The sequence below is a fragment of the Hoplias malabaricus genome, unplaced genomic scaffold (assembly GCF_029633855.1).
Source record: "Hoplias malabaricus isolate fHopMal1 unplaced genomic scaffold, fHopMal1.hap1 scaffold_35, whole genome shotgun sequence".
NCBI classification, from domain to species: Eukaryota; Metazoa; Chordata; class Actinopteri; order Characiformes; family Erythrinidae; genus Hoplias; species Hoplias malabaricus.
Window position 1 is genome coordinate 570,907 of NW_027101146.1, and position 24,822 is coordinate 595,728.

Sequence of the window (24,822 nt, forward strand, 5' to 3'; positions counted from 1 at the left end):
TGGGATTAAAGATGAAACTTCAAATGGTTACTGTGCGAAAACTATGTAACTTTTCCAAAAGCTGTATACAAGCCCGCATCCCACAGGAAAGCTCTACGAAACAAACTTTGAACGGAGTCGATATCTCGAAAACTGTGGGCGGAGTTAACCGGACAAGAATGAACGATCCTCAGAATGAAGGGCAGCAAACGTAACACCAGGAGGAAACGCGAGATGTTGCGCCGCCGAAACCCCCGTCCCCCGATCCGCGTCTTTTCCGCTTAAAGCGAGGTCCTCGATACGGTAAACCCGCGTGGGTCACTAGGCGACGCTTATGGTGAAGGAGTTTACTGCTAAGCTGTCGGTAGTGGGATGTTAAGAGAGCACTCTCCCACAGCAGTTTACATTGGACTCTATGGAGCTCTGTAGGCCGTGAATGGAAAACGGGGTCAAAGGTCATGAAGCGGGTGGGCTATCGGCCCATAATTTTACGTGGTGGGACCGTGGACCCTCGGGTCTGCCCGTTTGAGTTCTGGTGTCTCTAGCTCGAAAACTGACCGTGTGACAGCAGTTTTAAAGTTTGACAAAAGTTTATGGACATTCTTCCATTCATTCCTATGGGAGTAAAGATGAAACTTCAAATGCTTACTGTGCGAAAACTATGTAACTTTTCCAAAAGCTGTATACAAGCCCGCATCCCACAGGGAAGCTCTACGAAACAAACTTTGAACGGAGTCGATATCTCGAAAACTGTGGGCGGAGTTAACCGGACAAGAATGAACGATCCTCAGAATGAAGGGCAGCAAACGTAACACTAGAGGTCTGCATTTCCAGGAGGAAACGCGAGATGTTGCGCCGCCTAAACCCCTGCCCCCCGATCCGCGTCTTTCCCGCTTAAAGCGAGGTCCTCGATACGGTAAACCCGCGTGGGTCACTAGGCGACGCTTATGGTGAAGGAGTTTACTGCTAAGCTGTCGGTAGTGGGATGTTAAGAGAGCACTCTCCCACACCAGTTTACATTGGACTCTATGGAGCTCTGTAGGCCGTGAATGGAAAACGGGGTCAAAGGTCATGAAGCGGGCGGGGTATCGGCCTATAATTTCACGTGGTGGGACCGTGGACTCTCGGGTCTGCCCGTTTGAGTTCTGGTGTCTCTAGCTCGAAAACTGACCGTGTGACGGCAGTTTGAAAGTTTGACAAAAGTTTATGGACATTTTTCCATTCATTCCTATGGGAGTAAGGATGAAACTTCAAATGCTTACTGTGCGAAAACTATGCAACTTTTCCAAAAGCTGTATACAAGCCCGCATCCCACAGGGAAGCTCTACGAAACAAACTTTGAACGGAGTCGATATCTCGAAAACTGTGGGCGGAGTTAACCGGACAAGAACGAACGATCCTCAGAATTAAGGGCAGCAAACGTAACACTAGAGGTCTGCATTTCCAGGAGGAAACGCGAGATGTTGCGCCGCCTAAACCCCCGCCCCCCGATCCGCGTGTTTCCCGCTTAAAGCGAGGTCCTCGGTACGGTAAACCCGCGTGGGTCACTAGGCGACGCTTATGGTGAAGGAGTTTACTGCTAAGCTGTCGGTAGTGGGATGTTAAGAGAGCACTCTCCCACAGCAGTTTACATTGGACTCTATGGAGCTGTGTAGGAAAACGGGGTCAAAGGTCATGAAGCGGGTGGGCTATCGGCCTATAGTTTCACGTGGTGGGACCGTGGACCCTCAGGTCTGCCCGTTTGAGTTCTGGTGTCTCTAGCTCCAAAACTGACCGTGTGACAGCAGTTTGAAAGTTTGACAAAAGTTTATGGACATTTTTCCATTCATTCCTATGGGAGTAAAGATGAAACTTCAAATGCTTACTGTGCAAAAACTATGCAACTTTTCCAAAAGCTGTATACAAGCCCGCATCCCACAGGGCAGCTCTACGAAACAAACTTTGAACGGAGTCGATATCTCGAAAACTGTGGGCGGAGTTAACCGGACAAGAATGAACGATCCTCAGAATGAAGGGCAGCAAACGTAACACTAGAGGTCTGCATTTCCAGGAGGAAACGCGAGATGTTGCGCCGCCTAAACCCCTGCCCCCCGATCCGCGTCTTTCCCGCTTAAAGCGAGGTCCTCGATACGGTAAACCCGCGTGGGTCACTAGGCGACGCTTATGGTGAAGGAGTTTACTGCTAAGCTGTCGGTAGTGGGATGTTAAGAGAGCACTCTCCCACAGCAGTTTACATTGGACTCTATGGCGCTCTGTAGGCCGTGAATGGAAAACGGGGTCAAAGGTCATGAAGCGGGTGGGCTATCGGCCCATAATTTCACGTGGCGGGACCGTGGACTCTCGGGTCTGCCCGTTTGAATTCTGGTGTCTGTAGCTCGAAAACTGAGCGTGTGAAAGCAGTTTGAAAGTTTGACAAAAGTTTATGGACATTTTTCCATTCATTCCTATAGGAGAAAAGATGAAACTTCAAAGGCTTACTGTGCAAAAACTATGCAACTTTTCCAAAAGCTGTATACAAGCCCGCATCCCACAGGGCAGCTCTACGAAACAAACTTTGAACGGAGTCGATATCTCGAAAACTGTGGGCGGAGTTAACCGGACAAGAATGAACGATCCTCAGAAAGAAGGGCAGCAAACGTAACACTAGAGGTCTGCATTTCCAGGAGGAAACGCGAGATGTTGCGCCGCCTAAACCCCCGCCCCCCGATCCGCGTCTTTACCGCTTAAAGCGAGGTCCTCGATACGGTAAACCCGCGTGGGTCACTAGGCGACGCTTATGGTGAAGGAGTTTACTGCTAAGCTGTCGGTAGTGGGATGTTAAGAGAGCACTCTCCCACAGCAGTTTACATTGGACTCTATGGAGCTCTGTAGGCCGTGAAAGGAAAACGGGGTCAAAGGTCATGAAGCGGGTGGGGTATCGGCCTATAGTTTCACGTGGTGGGACCGTGGACCCTTGGGTCTGCCCGTTTGAGTTCTGGTGTCTCTAGCTCGAAAACTGACCGTGTGACAGCAGTTTGAAAGTTTGACAAAAGTTTATGGACATTTTTCCATTCATTCCTATGGGACAAAAGATGAAACTTCAAATGGTTACTGTGCGAAAACTATGTAACTTTTCCAAAAGCTGTATACAAGCCCGCATCCCACAGGGAAGCTCTACGAAACAAACTTTGAACGGAGTCGATATCTCGAAAACTGTGGGCGGAGTTAACCGGACAAGAATGAACGATCCTCAGAATGAAGGGCAGCAAACGTAACACTAGAGGTCTGCATTTCCAGGAGGAAACGCGAGATGTTGCGCCGCCGAAACCCCCGTCCCCCGATCCGCGTCTTTCCCGCTTAAAGCGAGGTCCTCGATACGGTAAACCCGCGTGGGTCACTAGGCGACGCTTATGGTGAAGGAGTTTACTGCTAAGCTGTCGGTAGTGGGATGTTAAGAGAGCACTCTCCCACAGCAGTTTACATTGGACTCTATGGAGCTCTGTAGGCCGTGAATGGAAAACGGGGTCAAAGGTCATGAAGCGGGCGGGGTATCGGCCTATAATTTCACGTGGTGGGACCGTGGACTCTCGGGTCTGCCCGTTTGAGTTCTGGTGTCTCTAGCTCGAAAACTGACCGTGTGACAGCAGTTTGAAAGTTTGACAAAAGTTTATGGACATGTTTCCATTCATTCCTATGGGAGTTAAGATGAAACTTCAAATGCTTACTGTGCGAAAACTATGTAACTTTTCCAAAAGCTGTATACAAGCCCGCATCCCACAGGGAAGCTCTACGAAACAAACTTTGAACGGAGTCGATATCTCGAAAACTGTGGGCGGAGTTAACCGGACAAGAATGAACGATCCTCAGAATGAAGGGCAGCAAACGTAACACTAGAGGTCTGCATTTCCAGGAGGAAACGCGAGATGTTGCGCCGCCTAAACCCCCGTCCCCCGATCCGCGTCTTAAAATGTTGAAAAGACAGCCAGTATATTGTGAATGAGGTCTTTTTTAAAAATTCCACCTTAAGAAACCCTGGATAATTAAGACGTCCCCCTTAAAAATGACCTTTAAAGTGTTACAGACTGCCTGTGTATTTCTGTGGCCCTCACAGCTCTCCCCGTCAGTCTCTGCCTCTGCCCCTCCCCCTCCCCCCTCTGTCTCTCTCACACGCACGCTCACAGAATACAACTGACAGACTCATGATTCAATGAATTTCGACCGGTGGGGCACCCTCCAAAAAACCTCAAATATCTCCAAAACTTTTCCAGGTCCAAAAATGAACGAAGCATACCGTAGCGACAAGGAGAGTCTGGTGCTCGAGATGGTGTAAAAATTTTTGCACTTTGAGCGAGATTTGATGGTGTAATTACGAGTTAAAAACAGGCAAAGTTTTGAAAATCTGCGTGCCGACCCGCTCTTAAAATACATTGAGCTCTATGGGAGGAAAACCCTCCCAAGTGTCAAACAAAAATTCATAACTCAAGAACGGTATTATCAAACGGTCTGAAACTTACAAGTTTGAGAAAGGGGACATTTCTCTACCATTTAAAATTTAAATGAAGTCTGTAGGTGAAAGTATAAGGAAGTTATGGTGAAATGTTCGGCAGAAAATTGAAAAAGAAAAAAAATAATTTCAATGGGTTCCTATGGGAGCGTACCCACCCTCCGAACAAATGCTTATAGCTCGGAAAGTTTTCCCCACATCACTTAACCGTATATACCGTTGCGACAAGGAGAGTCTGGGGATCGATATGGTATAAACATTTGCAGATTAAGTGAGAATTGAGCATGTTATGACGAGTTAAAAACAGGAGAAAATTTTAGAAACCGCACTCTGAGCTGCTCCAAAAATACATTGAACCCTATGGGAGCCGAAACCGTCCCTAGTGCCTAACAAAAATTCATAACTCAAAAACCATATTTTCAATAATGTTCAAATTTAGAGGTCTTAGAAAGGACAAGTTTCTCTACCATTTAAAATTTAAATGAAGTTTCTAGGTGAAACTATAAGGAAGTTATGGCGATTTGTTCGGCTGAAAAGTGAAAAAACGGCTTTTTGCCACTGAAACTACAGTGGATGACATCACCCCCACTCTAAGAGCCTCCCATTGAAATGAATGGAGGGATTTTGAAGGAGGAAAAGAAAGGGAAGGATGAGTGCAAAAATTCCGAAAACGGAAGTGATGGGAGCCGGTAGGCCCGGGTCCGACCGTCTGAAATCCCGTGTCCGTAGCTTGAAAAATGACCGAGTTAGAGCACTTTGAAAATTAATTCCATAGAAATGACTGGGGAAAAACGGAGCGAAAAACGAGTGTAGCGGACGAACGAGTGCGGGTATCGGAAAGCTGTATACAAGCCCACATCGTCGCTATAGGACGCACGATTTCCAGGTGGAACGGAGTCGATAGCTCGAAAGCTGCGGGACTAGTTAGGCGGACAAGGAAACGCGGAATAATAAGAATAATAATAATAATAACTAGAGGTCTGCATTTCCAGGAGGAAACGCGAGATGTTGCGCCGCCTAAACCCCCGTCCCCCGATCCGCGTCTTTTCCGCTGAAAGCGAGGTCCTCGGTACGGAAACCCTCGTGGGTCACTAGGCCACGCTATGGTGAAGGAGTTGACTGCTAAGCTGTTGGTAGTGGGATGTTAAGAGAGCACTCTCCCACAGCAGTTTACATTGGACTCTATGGAGCTCAGTAGGCCGTGAAAGGAAAACGGGGTCAAAGGTCATGAAGCAGGTGGGCTATCGGCCCATAAGTTTACGTGGTGGGACCGTGGACTCTCGGGTCTGCCCGTTTGAGTTCTGGTGTCTCTAGCTCGAAAACTGAGCGTGTGACAGCAGTTTGAAAGTTTGACAAAAGTTTATGGACATTTTTCCATTCATTCCTATGGGAGTAAAGATGAAACTTTAAATGCTTACTGTGCGAAAACTATGCAACTTTTCCAAAAGCTGTATACAAGCCCGCATCCCATAGGGCAGCTCTACGAGACAAACTTTGAACGGAGTCGATATCTCGAAAACTGTGGGCGGAGTTAACCGGACAAGAATGAACGATCCTCAGAATGAAGGGCAGCAAACGTAACACTAGAGGTCTGCATTTCCAGGAGGAAACGCGAGATGTTGCGCCGCCTAAACCCCTGCCCCCCGATCCGCGTCTTTCCCGCTTAAAGCGAGGTCCTCGATACGGTAAACCCGCGTGGGTCACTAGGCGACGCTTATGGTGAAGGAGTTTACTGCTAAGCTGTCGGTAGTGGGATGTTAAGAGAGCACTCTCCCACAGCAGTTTACATTGGACTCTATGGAGCTCTGTAGGCCGTGAAAGGAAAACGGGGTCAAAGGTCATGAAGCGGGTGGGGTATCGGCCTATAGTTTCACGTGGTGGGACCGTGGACCCTTGGGTCTGCCCGTTTGAGTTCTGGTGTCTCTAGCTCGAAAACTGACCGTGTGACAGCAGTTTGAAAGTTTGACAAAAGTTTATGGACATTTTTCCATTCATTCCTATGGGACAAAAGATGAAACTTCAAATGGTTACTGTGCGAAAACTATGTAACTTTTCCAAAAGCTGTATACAAGCCCGCATCCCACAGGGAAGCTCTACGAAACAAACTTTGAACGGAGTCGATATCTCGAAAACTGTGGGCGGAGTTAACCGGACAAGAATGAACGATCCTCAGAATGAAGGGCAGCAAACGTAACACTAGAGGTCTGCATTTCCAGGAGGAAACGCGAGATGTTGCGCCGCCTAAACCCCCGCCCCCCGATCCGCGTCTTTCCCGCTTAAAGCGAGGTCCTCGATACGGTAAACCCGCGTGGGTCACTAGGCGACGCTTATGGTGAAGGAGTTTACTGCTGAGCTGTCGGTAGTGGGATGTTAAGAGAGCACTCTCCCACAGCAGTTTACATTGGACTCTATGGAGCTGTGTAGGCCGTGAAAGGAAAACGGGGTCAAAGGTCATGAAGCGGGCGGGCTATCGGCCCATAATTTTACGTGGTGGGACCGTGGACCCTCGGGTCTACCCGTTTGAATTCTGGTGTCTGTAGCTCGAAAACTGACCGTGTGACAGCACTTTGAAAGTTTGACAAAAGTTTATGGACATTTTTCCATTCATTCCTATGGGAGTAAAGATGAAACTTCAAATGGTTACTGTGCGAAAACTATGCAACTTTTCCAAAAGCTGTATACAAGCCCGCATCCCACAGGGCAGCTCTACGAAACAAACTTTGAACGGAGTCAATATCTCGAAAACTGTGAGCGGAGTTAACCGGACAAGAACGAACGATCCTCAGAATGAAGGGCAGCAAACGTAACACTAGAGGTCTGCATTTCCAGGAGGAAACGCGAGATGTTGCGCCGCCTAAACCCCCGTCCCCCGATCCGCGTCTTTCCCGCTTAAAGAGAGGCCCTCGATACGGTAAACCCGCGTGGGTCACTAGGCGACGCTTATGGTGAAGGAGTTTACTGCTAAGCTGTCGGTAGTGGGATGTTAAGAGAGCACTCTCCCACAGCAGTTTACATTGGACTCTATGGAGCTCTGTAGGCCGTGAAAGGAAAACGGGGTCAAAGGTCATGAAGCGGGTGGGCTATCGGCCCATAAATTCACGTGGTGGGACCGTGGACTCTCGGGTCTGCCCGTTTGAATTCTGGTGTCTCTAGCTCAAAAACTGACCGTGTGACATCAGTTTGAAAGTTTGACAAAAGTTTATGGACATTTTTCCATTCATTCCTATGGGAGAAAACACGAAACTTCAAATGCTTACTGTGCGAAAACTATGTAACTTTTCCAAAAGCTGTATACAAGCCCGCATCCCACAGGGAAGCTCTACGAATGAAACTTTGAACGGAGTCGATATCTCGAAAACTGTGGGCGGAGTTAACCGGACAAGAATGAACGATCCTCAGAATTGAGGGCAGCAAACGTAACACCAGGAGGAAACGCGAGATGTTGCGCCGCCTAAACCCCCGTCCCCCGATCCGCGTCTTTCCCGCTTAAAGCGAGGTCCTCGATACGGTAAACCCGCGTGGGTCACTAGGCGACGCTTATGGTGAAGGAGTTTACTGCTAAGCTGTTGGTAGTGGGATGTTAAGAGAGCACTCTCCCACAGCAGTTTACATTGGACTCTATGGAGCTCAGTAGGACGTGAATAGAAAACGATACATTTTGAATTCCACCTTTAAAAACAATTCCACCTTAAGAAACCCAGAATTGTATTGAAATGTCCACATCACAGGCCAAAAGAATCTTAAAAGCAAAAAAGATGGCCAATACATTTTAAATACCACCTTAATAAAAATTCCACCTTAAGAAACCCACAGTTGTATTGACACGTCCACCTTTAAAAATGACCACTTTAAATAAAGCTTAAAATGTCGAAAAGACAGGCAGTATATTGTGAATGAGGTATTCTTAAAAAATTCCACCTTAAGAAACCCTGGATAATTAAGATGTCCCCCTTAAAAATGACCTTTAAAGTGTTACAGACTGCCTGTGTATTTCTGTGGCCCTCACACCTCTTCCCCGTCAGTCTCTGCCTCTGCCCCTCCCCCTCCCCCCTCTCTCTCTCTCACACGCACGCTCACAGAATACAACTGACAGACTCAGGATTCAATGAATTTCGACCGGTTGCGCACCTTCCAAAAAACCTCAAATATCTCAAAAACTTTTCCAGGTCCAAAAATGAACGAAGCATACCGTAGCGACAAGGAGAGTCTGGTGCTCGAGATGGTGTAAAAATTTTTGCACTTTGAGCGAGATTTGATGGTGTAATTACGAGTTAAAAACAGGCAAAGTTTTGAAAATCTGCGTGCCGAGCCGCTCTTAAAATACATTGAGCTCTATGGGAGGAAAACCCTCCCAAGTGTCAAACAAAAATTCATAACTCAAGAACGGTATTCTCAAACGGTCTGAAACTTACAAGTGTGAGAAAGGGGAAATTTCTCTACCATTTAAAGTTTAAATGAAGTCTGTAGGTGAAAGTATAAGGAAGTTATGGTGAAATGTTCGGCAGAAAATTGAAAAAGAAAAAAAATAATTTCAATGGGTTCCTATGGGAGCGTACCCACCCTCCGAACAAATGCTTATAGCTCGGAAAGTTTTCCCCACATCACTTAACCGTATATACCGTTGCGACAAGGAGAGTCTGGGGATCGATATGGTATAAAAAATTTGCAGATTAAGTGAGAATTGAGCATGTTATGACGAGTTAAAAACAGGAGAAAATTTTAGAAACCGCACTCTGAGCTGCTCCAAAAATACATTGAACCCTATGGGAGCCGAAACCCTCCCTAGTGCCGAACAAAAATTCATAACTCAAAAACCGTATTTTCAATAATGTTCAAATTTAGAGGTCTTAGAAAGGACAAGTTTCTCTACCATTTAAAATTTAAATGAAGTTTCTAGGTGAAAGTATGAGGAAGTTATGGCAATTTGTTCGGCTGAAAAGTGAAAAACCCGTTTTCTGAGAAGGAATCTACAGTGTATGATGTCACCCACTCTAAGAGCCTTCCATTGAAATGAATGGAGGGATTTTGAAGGAGTGATAGAAAGGGAAGGATGAGTGCAAAAATTCCGAAAACGGAAGTGATGGGAGCCGGTACGCCCGGGTCCGACCGTCTGAAATCCCGTGTCCGTAGCTTGAAAAATGACCGAGTTAGAGCACTTTGAAAATTAATTCCATAGAAATGACTGGGGAAAAACGGAGCGATAAACGAGTGTAGCGGACGAACGAGTGCGGGTATCGGAAAGCTGTATACAAGCCCACATCGTCGCTATAGGACGCACGATTTCCAGGTGGAACGGAGTCGATAGCTCGAAAGCTGCGGGACTAGTTAGGCGGACAAGGAAACGCGGAATAATAAGAATAATAATAATAATAATATGACTTACGGATAACAATATATTGCGCCGCTGCTTAAAGCAGCAGGCGCAACATAATAATAATAATATGACTTAAGAAGAACAATATATTGCGCGCTGCTGCTTAAAGCAGCAGGCGCAACATAACTAGAGGTCTGCATTTCCAGGAGGAAACGCGAGATGTTGCGCCGCCTAAACCCCCGTCCCCCGATCCGCGTCTTTCCCGCTTAAAGGGAGGTCCTCGATACGGTAAACCCGCGTGGGTCACTAGGTGACGCTTATGGTGAAGGAGTTACCTGCTAAGCTGTTGGTAGTGGGATGTTAAGAGAGCACTCTCCCACAGCAGTTTACATTGGACTCTATGGAGCTCTGTAGGCCGTGAATGGAAAACGGGGTCAAAGGTCATGAAGCGGGTGGGCTATCGGCCCATAATTTCACGTGGCGGGACCGTGGACTCTCGGGTCTGCCCGTTTGAATTCTGGTGTGTCTAGCTCGAAAACTGACCGTGTGACAGCAGTTTGAAAGTTTGACAAAAGTTTATGGACATATTTCCATTCATTCCTATGGGACAAAAGATGAAACTTCAAATGCTTACTGTGCTAAAACTATGCAACTTTTCCAAAACCTGTATACAAGCCCGCATCCCACAGGGAAGCTCTACGAATGAAATTTTGAACGGAGTCGATATCTCGAAAACTGTGGGCGGAGTTAACCGGACAAGAACGAACGATCCTCAGAATGAAGGGCAGCAAACGTAACACCAGGAGGAAACGCGAGATGTTGCGCCGCCTAAACCCCTGCCCCCCGATCCGCGTCTTTCCCGCTTAAAGCGAGGTCCTCGATACGGTAAACCCGCGTGGGTCACTAGGCCACGCTTATGGTGAAGGAGTTTACTGCTAAGCTGTCGGTAGTGGGATGTTAAGAGAGCAGTCTCCCACAGCAGTTTACATTGGACTCTATGGAGCTCTGTAGGCCGTGAATGGAAAACGGGGTCAAAGGTCATGAAGCGGGTGGGCTATCGGCCCATAATTTCACGTGGGGGGACCGTGGACTCTCGGGTCTGCCCGTTTGAGTTCTGGTGTCTCTAGCTCAAAAACTGAGCGTGTGACAGCAGTTTGAAAGTTTGAGAAAAGTTTATGGACATTTTTCCATTCATTCCTATGGGAGAAAAGATGAAACTTCAAATGCTTACTGTGCGAAAACTATGCAACTTTTCCAAAAGCTGTATACAAGCCCGCATCCCACAGGGAAGCTCTACGAATGAAACTTTGAACGGAGTCGATATCTCGAAAACTGTGGGCGGAGTTAACCGGACAAGGAATGAAGATCCTCAGAATGAAGGGCAGCAAACGTAACACTAGAGGTCTGCATTTCCAGGAGGAAACGCGAGATGTTGCGCCGCCTAAACCCCCGCCCCCCGATCCGCGTCTTTCCCGCTTAAAGCGAGGTCCTCGATACGGTAAACCCGCGTGGGTCACTAGGCGACGCTTATGGTGAAGGAGTTTACTGCTAAGCTGTCGGTAGTGGGATGTTAAGAGAGCACTCTCCCACAGCAGTTTACATTGGACTCTATGGAGCTGTGTAGGCCGTGAATGGAAAACGGGGTCAAAGGTCATGAAGCGGGTGGGCTATCGGCCTATAGTTTCACGTGGTGGGACCTTGGACTCTCGGGTCTGCCCGTTTGAATTCTGGTGTCTCTAGCTCGAAAACTGAGCGTGTGACAGCAGTTTGAAAGTTTGACAAAAGTTTATGGACATTTTCCCATTCATTCCTATGGGAGTAAAGATGAAACTTCAAATGCTTACTGTGCAAAAACTATGCAACTTTTCCAAAAGCTGTATACAAGCCCGCATCCCACAGGTAAGCTCTACGAAACAAACTTTGAACGGAGTCGATATCTCGAAAACTGTGGGCGGAGTTAACCGGACAAGGAATGAAGATCCTCAGAATGAAGGGCAGCGAACGTAACACTAGAGGTCTGCATTTCCAGGAGGAAACGCGAGATGTTGCGCCGCCTAAACCCCCGCCCCCCAATCCGCGTCTTTCCCGCTTAAAGCGAGGTCCTCGATACGGCAAACCCACGTGGGTCACTAGGCGATGCTTATGGTGAAGGAGTTTACTGCTAAGCTGTCGGTAGTGGGATGTTAAGAGAGCACTCTCCCACAGCAGTTTACATTGGACTCTGTGGAGCTCTGTAGGCCGTGAATGGAAAACGGGGTCAAAGGTCATGAAGCGGGTGGGCTATCGGCTCTTAATTTTACGTGGTGGGACCGTGGACCCTCGGGTCTGCCCGTTTGAATTCTGGTGTCTCTAGCTCGAAAACTGACCGTGTGACAGCAGTTTGAAAGTTTGACAAAAGTTTATGGACATTTTTCCATTCATTCCTATGGGAGTAAAGATGAAACTTCAAATGGTTACTGTGCGAAAACTATGCAACTTTTCCAAAAGCTGTATACAAGCCCGCATCCCACAGGGCAGCTCTACGAAACAAACTTTGAACGGAGTCGATATCTCGAAAACTGTGCGCGGAGTTAACCGGACAAGAATGAACGATCCTCAGAATGAAGGGCAGCAAACGTAACACTAGAGGTCTGCATTTCCAGGAGGAAATGCGAGATGTTGCGCCGCCTAAATCCCTGCCCCCCGATCCGCGTCTTTCCCGCTTAAAGCAAGGTCCTCGATACGGTAAACCCGCGTGGGTCACTAGGCGACGCTTATGGTGAAGGAGTTTACTGCTAAGCTGTTGGTAGTGGGATGTTAAGAGAGCACTCTCCCACAGCAGTTTACATTGGACTCTATGGAGCTCTGTAGGCCGTGAATGGAAAACGGGGTCAAAGGTCATGAAGCGGGTGGGCTATCGGCCCATAATTTCACGTGGTGGGACCGTGGACTCTCGGGTCTGCCCGTTTGAATTCTGGTGTCTCTAGCTCGAAAACTGAGCGTGTGACAGCAGTTTGAAAGTTTGACAAAAGTTTATGGACATTTTTCCATTCATTCCTATGGGAGAAAACACGAAACTTCAAATGCTTACTGTGCGAAAACTATGCAACTTTTCCAAAAGCTGTATACAAGCCCGCATCCCACAGGGCAGCTCTACGAATGAAACTTTGAACGGAGTCGATATCTCGAAAACTGTGGGCGGAGTTAACCGGACAAGAATGAACGATCCTCAGAATGAAGGGCAGCAAACGTAACACTAGAGGTCTGCATTTCCAGGAGGAAACGCGAGATGTTGCGCCGCCTAAACCCCCGTCCCCGGATCCGCGTCTTTCCCGCTTAAAGCGAGGTCCTCGATACGGTAAACCCGCGTGGGTCACTAGGCGACGCTTATGGTGAAGGAGTTTACTGCTAAGCTGTCGGTAGTGGGATGTTAAGAGAGCACTCTCCCACAGCAGTTTACATTGGACTCTATGGAGCTCTGTAGGCCGTGAATGGAAAACGGGGTCAAAGGTCATGAAGCGGGTGGGCTATCGGCCCATAATTTTACGTGGAGGGACCGTGGACCCTCGGGTCTGCCCGTTTGAGTTCTGGTGTCTCTAGCTCGAAAACTGACCGTGTGACAGCAGTTTGAAAGTTTGACAAAAGTTTATGGACATTTTTTCATTCATTTCTATGGGAGAAAATATGAAACTTCAAATGCTTACTGTGCAAAAACTATTTAACTTTTCCAAAAGCTGTATACAAGCCCGCATCCCACAGGGAAGCTCTACGAATGAAACTTTGAACGGAGTCGATATCTCGAAAACTGTGGGCGGAGTTAACCGGACAAGAATGAACGATCCTCAGAATGAAGGGCAGCAAACGTAACACTAGAGGTCTGCATTTCCAGGAGGAAACGCGAGATGTTGCGCCGCCGAAACCCCCGTCCCCCGATCCGCGTCTTAAAATGTTGAAAAGACAGCCAGTATATTGTGAATGAGGTCTTTTTTAAAAATTCCACCTTAAGAAACCCTGGATAATTAAGACGTCCCCCTTAAAAATGACCTTTAAAGTGTTACAGACTGCCTGTGTATTTCTGTGGCCCTCACAGCTCTCCCCGTCAGTGTCTGCCCCTCCCCCTCCCCCCTCTCTGTCTCTCTCACACGCACGCTCACAGAACACAACTGACAGACTCATGATTCAATGAATTTCGACCGGGGAGCACCCTCCAAAAAATCACCCATAGCTCGAAAACTTTTCCCAACCAAAATTGAACGAAGCATACCGTAGCGATAAGGAGAGTCTTGTGCTCGAGATGGTGTAAAAATTTTTGCACTTTGAGCGAGATTTGATGGTGTAGTTACGAGTTAAAAACAGGCAAAGTTTTGAAAATCTGCGTGCCGAGCCGCTCTTAAAATACATTGAGCTCTATGGGAGGAAAACCCTCCCAAGTGTCAAACAAAAATTCATAACTCAAGAACGGTATTATCAAACGGTCTGAAACTTACAAGTTTGAGAAAGGGGACATTTCTCTACCATTTAAAATTTAAATGAAGTCTGTAGGTGAAAGTATAAGGAAGTTATGGTGAAATGTTCGGCAGAAAATTGAAAAAGAAAAAAAATAATTTCAATGGGTTCCTATGGGAGCGTACTCACCCTCCGAACAAATGCTTATAGCTCGGAAAGTTTTCCCCACATCACTTAACCGTATATACCGTTGCGACAAGGAGAGTCTGGGGATCGATATGGTATAAAAATTTTGCAGATTAAGTGAGAATTGAGCATGTTATGACGAGTTAAAAACAGGAGAAAATTTTAGAAACCGCACTCTGAGCTGCTCCAAAAATACATTGAACCCTATGGGAGCCGAAACCGTCCCTAGTGCCGAACAAAAATTCATAACTCAAAAACCGTATTTTCAATAATGTTCAAATTTAGAGGTCTTAGAAAGGACAAGTTTCTCTACCATTTAAAATTTAAATGAAGTTTCTAGGTGAAAGTATGAGGAAGTTATGGTGAATTGTTCGGCTGAAAAGTGAAAAAACGGCTTTTTGCCACTGAAACTACAGTGGATGACATCACCCCCACTCTAAGAGCCTCCCATTGAAATGAATGGAGGGATTTTGAAGGAGGAAAAGAAAGGGAAGGATGAGTGCAAAAATTCCGAAAACGGAAGTGATGGGAGCCGGTACGCCCGGGTCCGACCGTCTGAAATCCCGTGTCCGTAGCTTGAAAAATGACCGAGTTAGAGCACTTTGAAAATTAATTCCATAGAAATGACTGGGGAAAAACAGAGCGAAAAACGAGTGTAGCGGACGAACGAGTGCGGGTATCGGAAAGCTGTATACAAGCCCACATCGTCGCTATAGGACGCACGATTTCCAGGTGGAACGGAGTCGATAGCTCAAAAGCTGCGGGACTAGTTAAGCGGACAAGGAAACGCGGAATAATAAAAATAATAATAAAAATAATAATAATATGACTTACGGATAACAATATATCGCGCCGCTGCTTACAGCAGCAGGCGCAACATAACTAGAGGTCTGCATTTCCAGGAGGAAATGCGAGATGTTGCACCGCCGAAACCCCCGTCCCCCGATCCGCGTCTTAAAATGTTGAAAAGACAGCCAGTATATTGTGAATGAGGTCTTTTTTAAAAATTCCACCTTAAGAAACCCTGGATAGTTAAGACGTCCCCCTTAAAAATGACCTTTAAAGTGTTACAGACTGCCTGTGTATTTCTGTGGCCCTCACACCTCTCCCCCTCAGTGTGTGCCTCTGCCCCTCCCCCTCCCCCCTCTGTTGTCTCTCACACGCACGCTCACAGAATACAACTGACAGACTCAGGATTCAATGAATTTCGACCGGTGGCGCACCCTCCAAAAAACCTCAGATATCTCCAAAACTTTTCCAGGTCCAAAAATGAACGAAGCATACCGTAGCGACAAGGAGAGTCTGGTGCTCGAGATGGTGTAAAAATTTTTGCACTTTGAGCGAGATTTGATGGTGTAATTACGAGTTAAAAACAGGCAAAGTTTTGAAAATCTGCGTGCCGACCCGCTCTTAAAATACATTGAGCTCTATGGGAGGAAAACCCTCCCAAGTGTCAAACAAAAATTCATAACTCAAGAACGGTATTCTCAAACTGTCTGAAACTTACAAGTGTGAGAAAGGGGAAATTTCTCTACCATTTAAAGTTTAAATGAAGTGTGTAGGTGAAAGTATAAGGAAGTTATGGTGAAATGTTCGGCAGAAAATTGAAAAAGAAAAAAAATAATTTCAATGGGTTCCTATGGGAGCGTACCCACCCTCCGAACAAATGCTTATAGCTCGGAAAGTTTTCCCCACATCACTTAACCGTATATACCGTTGCGACAAGGAGAGTCTGGGGATCGATATGGTATAAAAAATTTGCAGATTAAGTGAGAATTGAGCATGTTATGACGAGTTAAAAACAGGAGAAAATTTTAGAAACTGCACTCTGAGCTGCTCCAAAAATACATTGAACCCTATGGGAGCCGAAACCGTCCCTAGTGCCGAACAAAAATTCATAACTCAAAAACTGTATTTTCAATAATGTTCAAATTTAGAGGTCTTAGAAAGGACAAGTTTCTCTACCATTTAAAATTTAAATGAAGTTTCTAGGTGAAACTATGAGGAAGTTATGGCGATTTGTTCGGCTGAAAAGTGAAAAAACGGCTTTTTGCCACTGAAACTACAGTGGATGACATCACCCCCACTCTAAGAGCCTCCCATTGAAATGAATGGAGGGATTTTGAAGGAGGAAAAGAAAGGGAAGGATGAGTGCAAAAATTCCGAAAACGGAAGTGATGGGAGCCGGTACGCCCGGGTCCGACCGTCTGAAATCCCGTGTCCGTAGCTTGAAAAATGACCGAGTTAGAGCACTTTGAAAATTAATTCCATAGAAATGACTGGGGAAAAACAGAGCGAAAAACGAGTGTAGCGGACGAACGAGTGCGGGTATCGGAAAGCTGTATACAAGCCCACATCGTCGCTATAGGACGCACGATTTCCAGGTGGAACGGAGTCGATAGCTCGAAAGCTGCGGGACTAGTTAAGCGGACAAGGAAACGCGGAATAATAAAAATAATAATAAAAATAATAATAATATGACTTACGGATAACAATATATTGCGCCGCTGCTTAAAGCAGCAGGCGCAACATAACTAGAGGTCTGCATTTCCAGGAGGAAACGCGAGATGTTGCGCCGCCTAAACCCCTGCCCCCCGATCCGCGTCTTTCCCGCTTAAAGCGAGGTCCTCGACACGGTAAACCCGCGTGGGTCACTAGGCGACGCTTATGGTGAAGGAGTTTACTGCTAAGCTGTTGGTAGTGGGATGTTAAGAGAGCACTGTCCCACAGCAGTTTACATTGGACTATGTGGAGCTGTGTAGGCCGTGAATGGAAAACGGGGTCAAAGGTCATGAAGCGGGTGGGCTATCGGCCCATAATTTCACGTGGTGGGACCTTGGACTCTCGGGTCTGCTCGTTTGAGTTCTGGTGTCTCTAGCTCGAAAACTGAGCGTGTGACAGCAGTTTGAAAGTTTGACAAAAGTTTATGGACATTTTTCCATTCATTCCTATGGGAGAAAAGATGAAACTTCAAATGCTTACTGTGCGAAAACTATGCAAATTTTCCAAAAGCTGTATACAAGCCCGCATCCCACAGGGAAGCTCTACGAATGAAACTTTGAACGGAGTCGATATCTCGAAAACTGTGGGCGGAGTTAACCGGACAAGAATGAACGATCCTCAGAATGAAGGGCAGCAAACGTAACACTAGAGGTCTGCATTTCCAGGAGGAAACGCGAGATGTTGCGCCGCCTAAACCCCTGCCCCCCGATCCGCGTCTTTCCCGCTTAAAGCGAGGTCCTCGACACGGTAAACCCGCGTGGGTCACTAGGCGATGCTTATGGTGAAGGAGTTTACTGCTAAGCTGTTGGTAGTGGGATGTTAAGAGAGCACTGTCCCACAGCAGTTTACATTGGACTATGTGGAGCTGTGTAGGCCGTGAATGGAAAACGGGGTCAAAGGTCATGAAGCGGGTGGGCTATCGGCCCATAATTTCACATGGTGGGACCTTGGACTCTCGGGTCTGCCCGTTTGAGTTCTGGTGTCTCTAGCTCGAAAACTGAGCGTGTGACAGCAGTTTGAAAGTTTGACAAAAGTTTATGGACATTTTTCCATTCATTCCTATGGGAGAAAAGATGAAACTTCAAATGCTTACTGTGCGAAAACTATGCAACTTTTCCAAAAGCTGTATACAAGCCCGCATCCCACAGGGAAGCTCTACGAATGAAACTTTGAACGGAGTCGATATCTCGAAAACTGTGGGCGGAGTTAACCGGACAAGAATGAACGATCCTCAGAATGAAGGGCAGCAAACGTAACACTAGAGGTCTGCATTTCCAGGAGGAAACGCGAGATGTTGCGCCGCCTAAACCCCCGTCCCCCGATCCGCGTCTTTCCCGCTTAAAGCGAGGCCCTCGATACGGTAAACCAGCGTGGGTCACTAGGCGACGCTTATGGTGAAGGAGTTTACTGCTAAGCTGTCGGTAGTGGGATGTTAAGAGAGCACTCTCCCACAGCAGTTTACATTGGACTCTATGGAGCTGTGTAGGCCGTGAAAGGAAAACGGGGTCAAAGGTCATGAAGCGGGTGGGCTATCGGCCCATAAATTCACGTGGTGGGACCGTGGACTCTCGGGTGTGCCCGTTTGAATTCTGGTGTCTCTAGCTCGAAAACTGACTGTGTGACAGCAGTTTTAAAGTTTGACAAAAGTTTATGGACATTTTTCCATTCATTCCTATGGGAGAAAACACGGAACTTCAAATGCTTACTGTGCAAAAACTATGTAACATTTCCAAAACCTGTATACAAGCCCGCATCCCACAGGGAAGCTGTACGAAACAAACTTTGAACGGAGTCGATATCTCGAAAACTGTGGGCGGAGTTAACCGGACAAGAATGAACGATCCTCAGAATGAAGGGCAGCAAACGTAACACTAGAGGTCTGCATTTCCAGGAGGAAACGCGAGATGTTGCGCCGCCTAAACCCCCGCCCCCCGATCCGCGTCTTTCCCACTTAAAGCGAGGTCCTCGATACGGTAAACCCGCGTGGGTCACTAGGCGACGCTTATGGTGAAGGAGTTTACTGCTAAGCTGTCGGTAGTGGGATGTTAAGGGAGCACTCTCCCACAGCAGTTTACATTGGACTCTATGGAGCTGTGTAGGCCATGAATGGAAAACGGGGTCAAAGGTCATGAAGCGGGTGGGCTATCGGCCCATAATTTCACGTGGCGGGACCGTGGACTCTCGGGTCTGCCTGTTTGAATTCTGGTGTCTCTAGCTCGAAAACTGACCGTGTGACAGCAGTTTGAAAGTTTGACAAAAGTTCATGGACATTTTTCCATTCATTCCTATGGGAGAAAAGATGAAACTTCAAATGCTTACTCTGCGAAAACTATGCAACTTTTCCAAAAGCTGTATACAAGCCCGCATCCCACAGGGAAGCTCTACGAATGAAACTTTGAACGGAGTCGATATCTCGAAAACTGTGGGCGGAGTTAACCGGACAAGAATGAACGATCCTCAGAATGAAGGGCAGCAAACGTAACACTAGAGGTCTGCATTTCCAGGAGGAAACGCGAGATGTTGCGCCGCCTAAACCCCTGCCCCCCGATCCGCGTCTTTACCGCTTAAAGCGAGGTCCTCGATACGGTAAACCCGCGTGGGTCACTAGGCGACGCTTATGGTGAAGGAGTTTACTGCTAAGCTGTCGGTAGTGGGATGTTAAGAGAGCACTCTCCCACAGCAGTTTACATTGGACTCTATGGAGCTCTGTAGGCCGTGAATGGAAAACGGGGTCAAAGGTCATGAAGCGGGTGGGCTATCGGCCCATAGTTTCACGTGCTGGGACCGTGGACCCTCGGGTCTGCCCGTTTGAGTTCTGGTGTCTCTAGCTCGAAAACTGACCGTGTGACAGCAGTTTGAATGTTTGACAAAAGTTTATGGACATTTTTCCATTCATTCCTATGTGAGAAAAGATGAAACTTCAAATGCTTCCTGTGCGAAAACTATGTAACTTTTCTAAAAGCTGTATACAAGCCCGCATCCCACAGGGAAGCTCTACGAAACAAACTTTGAACGGAGTCGATATCTTGAAAACTGTGGGCGGAGTTAACCGGACAAGAATGAACGATCCTCAGAATGAAGGGCAGCAAACGTAACACTAGAGGTCTGCATTTCCAGGAGGAAACGCGAGATGTTGCGCCGCCTAAACCCCTGCCCCCCGATCCGCGTCTTTCCCGCTTAAAGCGAGGTCCTCGATACGGTAAACCCACGTGGGTCACTAGGCGACGCTTATGGTGAAGGAGTTTACTGCTAAGCTGTTGGTAGTGGGATGTTAAGAGAGCACTCTCCCACAGCAGTTTACATTGGACTCTATGGAGCTGTGTAGGCCGTGAATGGAAAACGGGGTCAAAGGTCATGAAGCGGGTGGGCTATCGGCCTATAATTTCACGTGGTGGGACCGTGGACTCTCGGGTCTGCCCGTTTGAGTTCTGGTGTCTGTAGCTGGAAAACTGACCGTGTGACAGCAGTTTGAAAGTTTGACAAAAGTTTATGGACATTTTTCCATTCATTCCTATGGGAGAAAAGATGAAACTTCAAATGCTTACTGTGCAAAAACTATGCAACTTTTCCAAAAGCTGTATACAAGCCCGCATCCCACAGGGCAGCTCTACGAAACAAACTTTGAACGGAGTCGATATCTCGAAAACTGTGGGCGGAGTTAACCGGACAAGAACGAACGATCCTCAGAATGAAGGGCAGCAAACGTAACACTAGAGGTCTGCATTTCCAGGAGGAAACGCGAGATGTTGCGCCGCCTAAACCCCCGCCCCCCGATCCGCGTCTTTCCCGCTTAAAGCGAGGTCCTCGATACGGTAAACCCGCGTGGGTCACTAGGCGACGCTTATGGTGAAGGAGTTTACTGCTAAGCTGTCGGTAATGGGATGTTAAGAGAGCACTCTCCCACAGCAGTTTACATTGGACTCTATGGAGCTCAGTAGGCCGTGAATGGAAATCGGGGTCAAAGGTCATGAAGCGGGTGGGCTATCGGCCTATAATTTCAGGTGGTGGGACCGTGGACCCTCGGGTCTGACCGTTTGAATTCTGGTGTCTGTAGCTCGAAAAATGACCGTGTGACAGCAATTTGAAAGTTTGACAAAAGTTTATGGACATTTTTCCATTCATTCCTATGAGAGAAAAGATGAAACTTCAAATGCTTACTGTGCGAAAACTATGCAACTTTTCCAAAAGCTGTATACAAGCCCGCATCCCACAGGGAAGCTCTACGAATGAAACTTTGAACGGAGTCGATATCTCAAAAACTGTGGGCGGAGTTAACCGGACAAGAATGAACGATCCTCAGAATGAAGGGCAGCAAACGTAACACGAGATGTTGCGCCGCCTAAACCCCCGTCCCCCGATCCGCGTCTTTCCCGCTTAAAGCGAGGTCCTCGATACGGTAAACCCGCGTGGGTCACTAGGCGACGCTTATGGTGAAGGAGTTTACTGCTAAGCTGTTGGTAGTGGGATGTTAAGAGAGCACTCTCCCACAGCAGTTTACATTGGACTCTATGGAGCTCAGTAGGGCGTGAATAGAAAACGATAAATTTTGAATTCCACCTTTAAAAACAATTCCACCTTAAGAAACCCAGAATTGTATTGAAATGTCCACATCACAGGCCAAAAGCAAAAAAAGATGGCCAATACATTTTAAATACCACCTTAATAAAAATTCCACCTTAAGAAACCCACAGTTGTATTGACACGTCCACCTTTAAAAATGACCACTTTAAATAAAGCTTAAAATGTTGAAAAGACAGCCAGTATATTGTGAATGAGGTCTTTTTTAAAAATTCCACCTTAAGAAACCCTGGATAATTAAGACGTCCCCCTTAAAAATGACCTTTAAAGTGTTACAGACTGCCTGTGTATTTCTGTGGCCCTCACAGCTCTTCCCCTCAGTCTCTGCCTCTGCCCCTCCCCCTCCCCCCTCTGTCTCTCTCACACGCATGCTCACAGAATACAACTGACAGACTCATGATTCAATGAATTTCGACCGGGGAGCACCCTCCAAAAAATCACCCGTAGCTCGAAAACTTTTCCCAACCAAAATTGAACGAAGCATACCGTAGCGACAAGGAGAGTCTTGTGCTCGAGATGGTGTAAAAATTTTTGCACTTTGAGCGAGATTTGATGGTGTAATTACGAGTTAAAAACAGGCAAAGTTTTGAAAATCTGCGTGCCGACCCGCTCTTAAAATACATTGAGCTCTATGGGAGGAAAACCCTCCCAAGTGTCAAACAAAAATTCATAACTCAAGAACGGTATTCTCAAACGGTCTGAAACTTACAAGTTTGAGAAAGGGGAAATTTCTCTACCATTTAAAATTTAAATGAAGTCTGTAGGTGAAAGTATAAGGAAGTTATGGTGAAATGTTCGGCAGAAAATTGAAAAAGAAAAAAAATAATTTCAATGGGTTCCTATGGGAGCGTACCCACCCTCCGAACAAATGCTTATAGCTCGGAAAGTTTTCCTCACATCACTTAACCGTATATACCGTTGCGACAAGGAGAGTCTGGGGATCGATATGGTATAAAACATTTGCAGATTAAGTGAGAATTGAGCATGTTATGACGAGTTAAAAACAGGAGAAAATTTTAGAAACCGCACTCTGAGCTGCTCCAAAAATACATTGAACCCTATGGGAGCCGAAACCGTCCCTAGTGCCGAACAAAAATTCATAACTCAAAACCCGTATTTTCAATAATGTTCAAATTTAGAGGTCTCAGAAAGGACAAGTTTCTCTACCATTTAAAATTTAAATGAAGTTTCTAGGTGAAACTATGAGGAAGTTATGGCGATTTGTTCGGCTGAAAAGTGAAAAAACGGCTTTTTGCCACTGAAACTACAGTGGATGACATCACCCCCACTCTAAGAGCCTCCCATTGAAATGAATGGAGGGATTTTGAAGGAGGAAAAGAAAGGGAAGGATGAGTGCAAAAATTCCGAAAACGGAAGTGATGGGAGCCGGTACGCCCGGGTCCGACCGTCTGAAATCCCGTGTCCGTAGCTTGAAAAATGACCGAGTTAGAGCACTTTGAAAATTAATTCCATAGAAATGACTGGGGAAAAACAGAGCGAAAAACGAGTGTAGCGGACGAACGAGTGCGGGTATCGGAAAGCTGTATACAAGCCCACATCGTCGCTATAGGACGCACGATTTCCAGGTGGAACGGAGTCGATAGCTCGAAAGCTGCGGGACTAGTTAAGCGGACAAGGAAACGCGGAATAATAAAAATAATAATAAAAATAATAATAATATGACTTACGGATAACAATATATTGCGCCGCTGCTTAAAGCAGCAGGCGCAACATAACTAGAGGTCTGCATTTCCAGGAGGAAACGCGAGATGTTGCGCCGCCTAAACCCCTGCCCCCCGATCCGCGTCTTTCCCGCTTAAAGCGAGGTCCTCGATACGGTAAACCCGCGTGGGTCACTAGGCGACGCTTATGGTGAAGGAGTTTACTGCTAAGCTGTCGGTAGTGGGATGTTAAGAGAGCACTCTCCCACAGCAGTTTACATTGGACTCTATGGAGCTCAGTAGGCCGTGAATGGAAAACGGGGTCAAAGGTCATGAAGCGGGTGGGCTATCGGCCCATAAATTCACGTGGTGGGACCGTGGACTCTCGGGTGTGCCCGTTTGAATTCTGGTGTCTCTAGCTGGAAAACTGACCGTGTGACAGCAGTTTGAAAGTTTGACCAAAGTTTATGGACATTTTTCCATTCATTCCTATGGGAGTAAAGATGAAAGTTCAAATGCTTACTGTGCGAAAACTATGTAACTTTTCCAAAAGCTGTATACAAGCCCGCATCCCACAGGGCAGCTCTACGAAACAAACTTTGAACGGAGTCGATATCTCGAAAACTGTGGGCGGAGTTAACCGGACAAGAAGGAACGATCCTCAGAATTAAGGGCAGCAAACGTAACACTAGAGGTCTGCATTTCCAGGAGGAAACGCGAGATGTTGCGCCGCCTAAACCCCTGCCCCCCGAAATTCCACCTTAAGAAACCCTGGATAATTAAGACGTCCCCCTTAAAAATGACCTTTAAAGTGTTACAGACTGCCTGTGTATTTCTGTGGCCCTCACACCTCTTCCCCGTCAGTGTCTGCCTCTGCCCCTCCCCCTCCCCCCTCTCTCTCTCTCACACGCACGCTCACAGAATACAACTGACAGACTCAGGATTCAATGAATTTCGACCGGTTGCGCACCTTCCAAAAAACCTCAAATATCTCAAAAACTTTTCCAGGTCCAAAAATGAACGAAGCATACCGTAGCGACAAGGAGAGTCTGGTGCTCGAGATGGTGTAAAAATTTTTGCACTTTGAGCGAGATTTGATGGTGTAATTACGAGTTAAAAACAGGCAAAGTTTTGAAAATCTGCGTGCCGAGCCGCTCTTAAAATACATTGAGCTCTATGGGAGGAAAACCCTCCCAAGTGTCAAACAAAAATTCATAACTCAAGAACGGTATTCTCAAACGGTCTGAAACTTACAAGTGTGAGAAAGGGGAAATTTCTCTACCATTTAAAGTTTAAATGAAGTCTGTAGGTGAAAGTATAAGGAAGTTATGGTGAAATGTTCGGCAGAAAATTGAAAAAGAAAAAAAATAATTTCAATGGGTTCCTATGGGAGCGTACCCACCCTCCGAACAAATGCTTATAGCTCGGAAAGTTTTCCTCACATCACTTAACCGTATATACCGTTGCGACAAGGAGAGTCTGGGGATCGATATGGTATAAAAAATTTGCAGATTAAGTGAGAATTGAGCATGTTATGACGAGTTAAAAACAGGAGAAAATTTTAGAAACCGCACTCTGAGCTGCTCCAAAAATACATTGAACCCTATGGGAGCCGAAACCGTCCCTAGTGCCGAACAAAAATTCATAACTCAAAAACCGTATTTTCAATAATGTTCAAATTTAGAGGTCTCAGA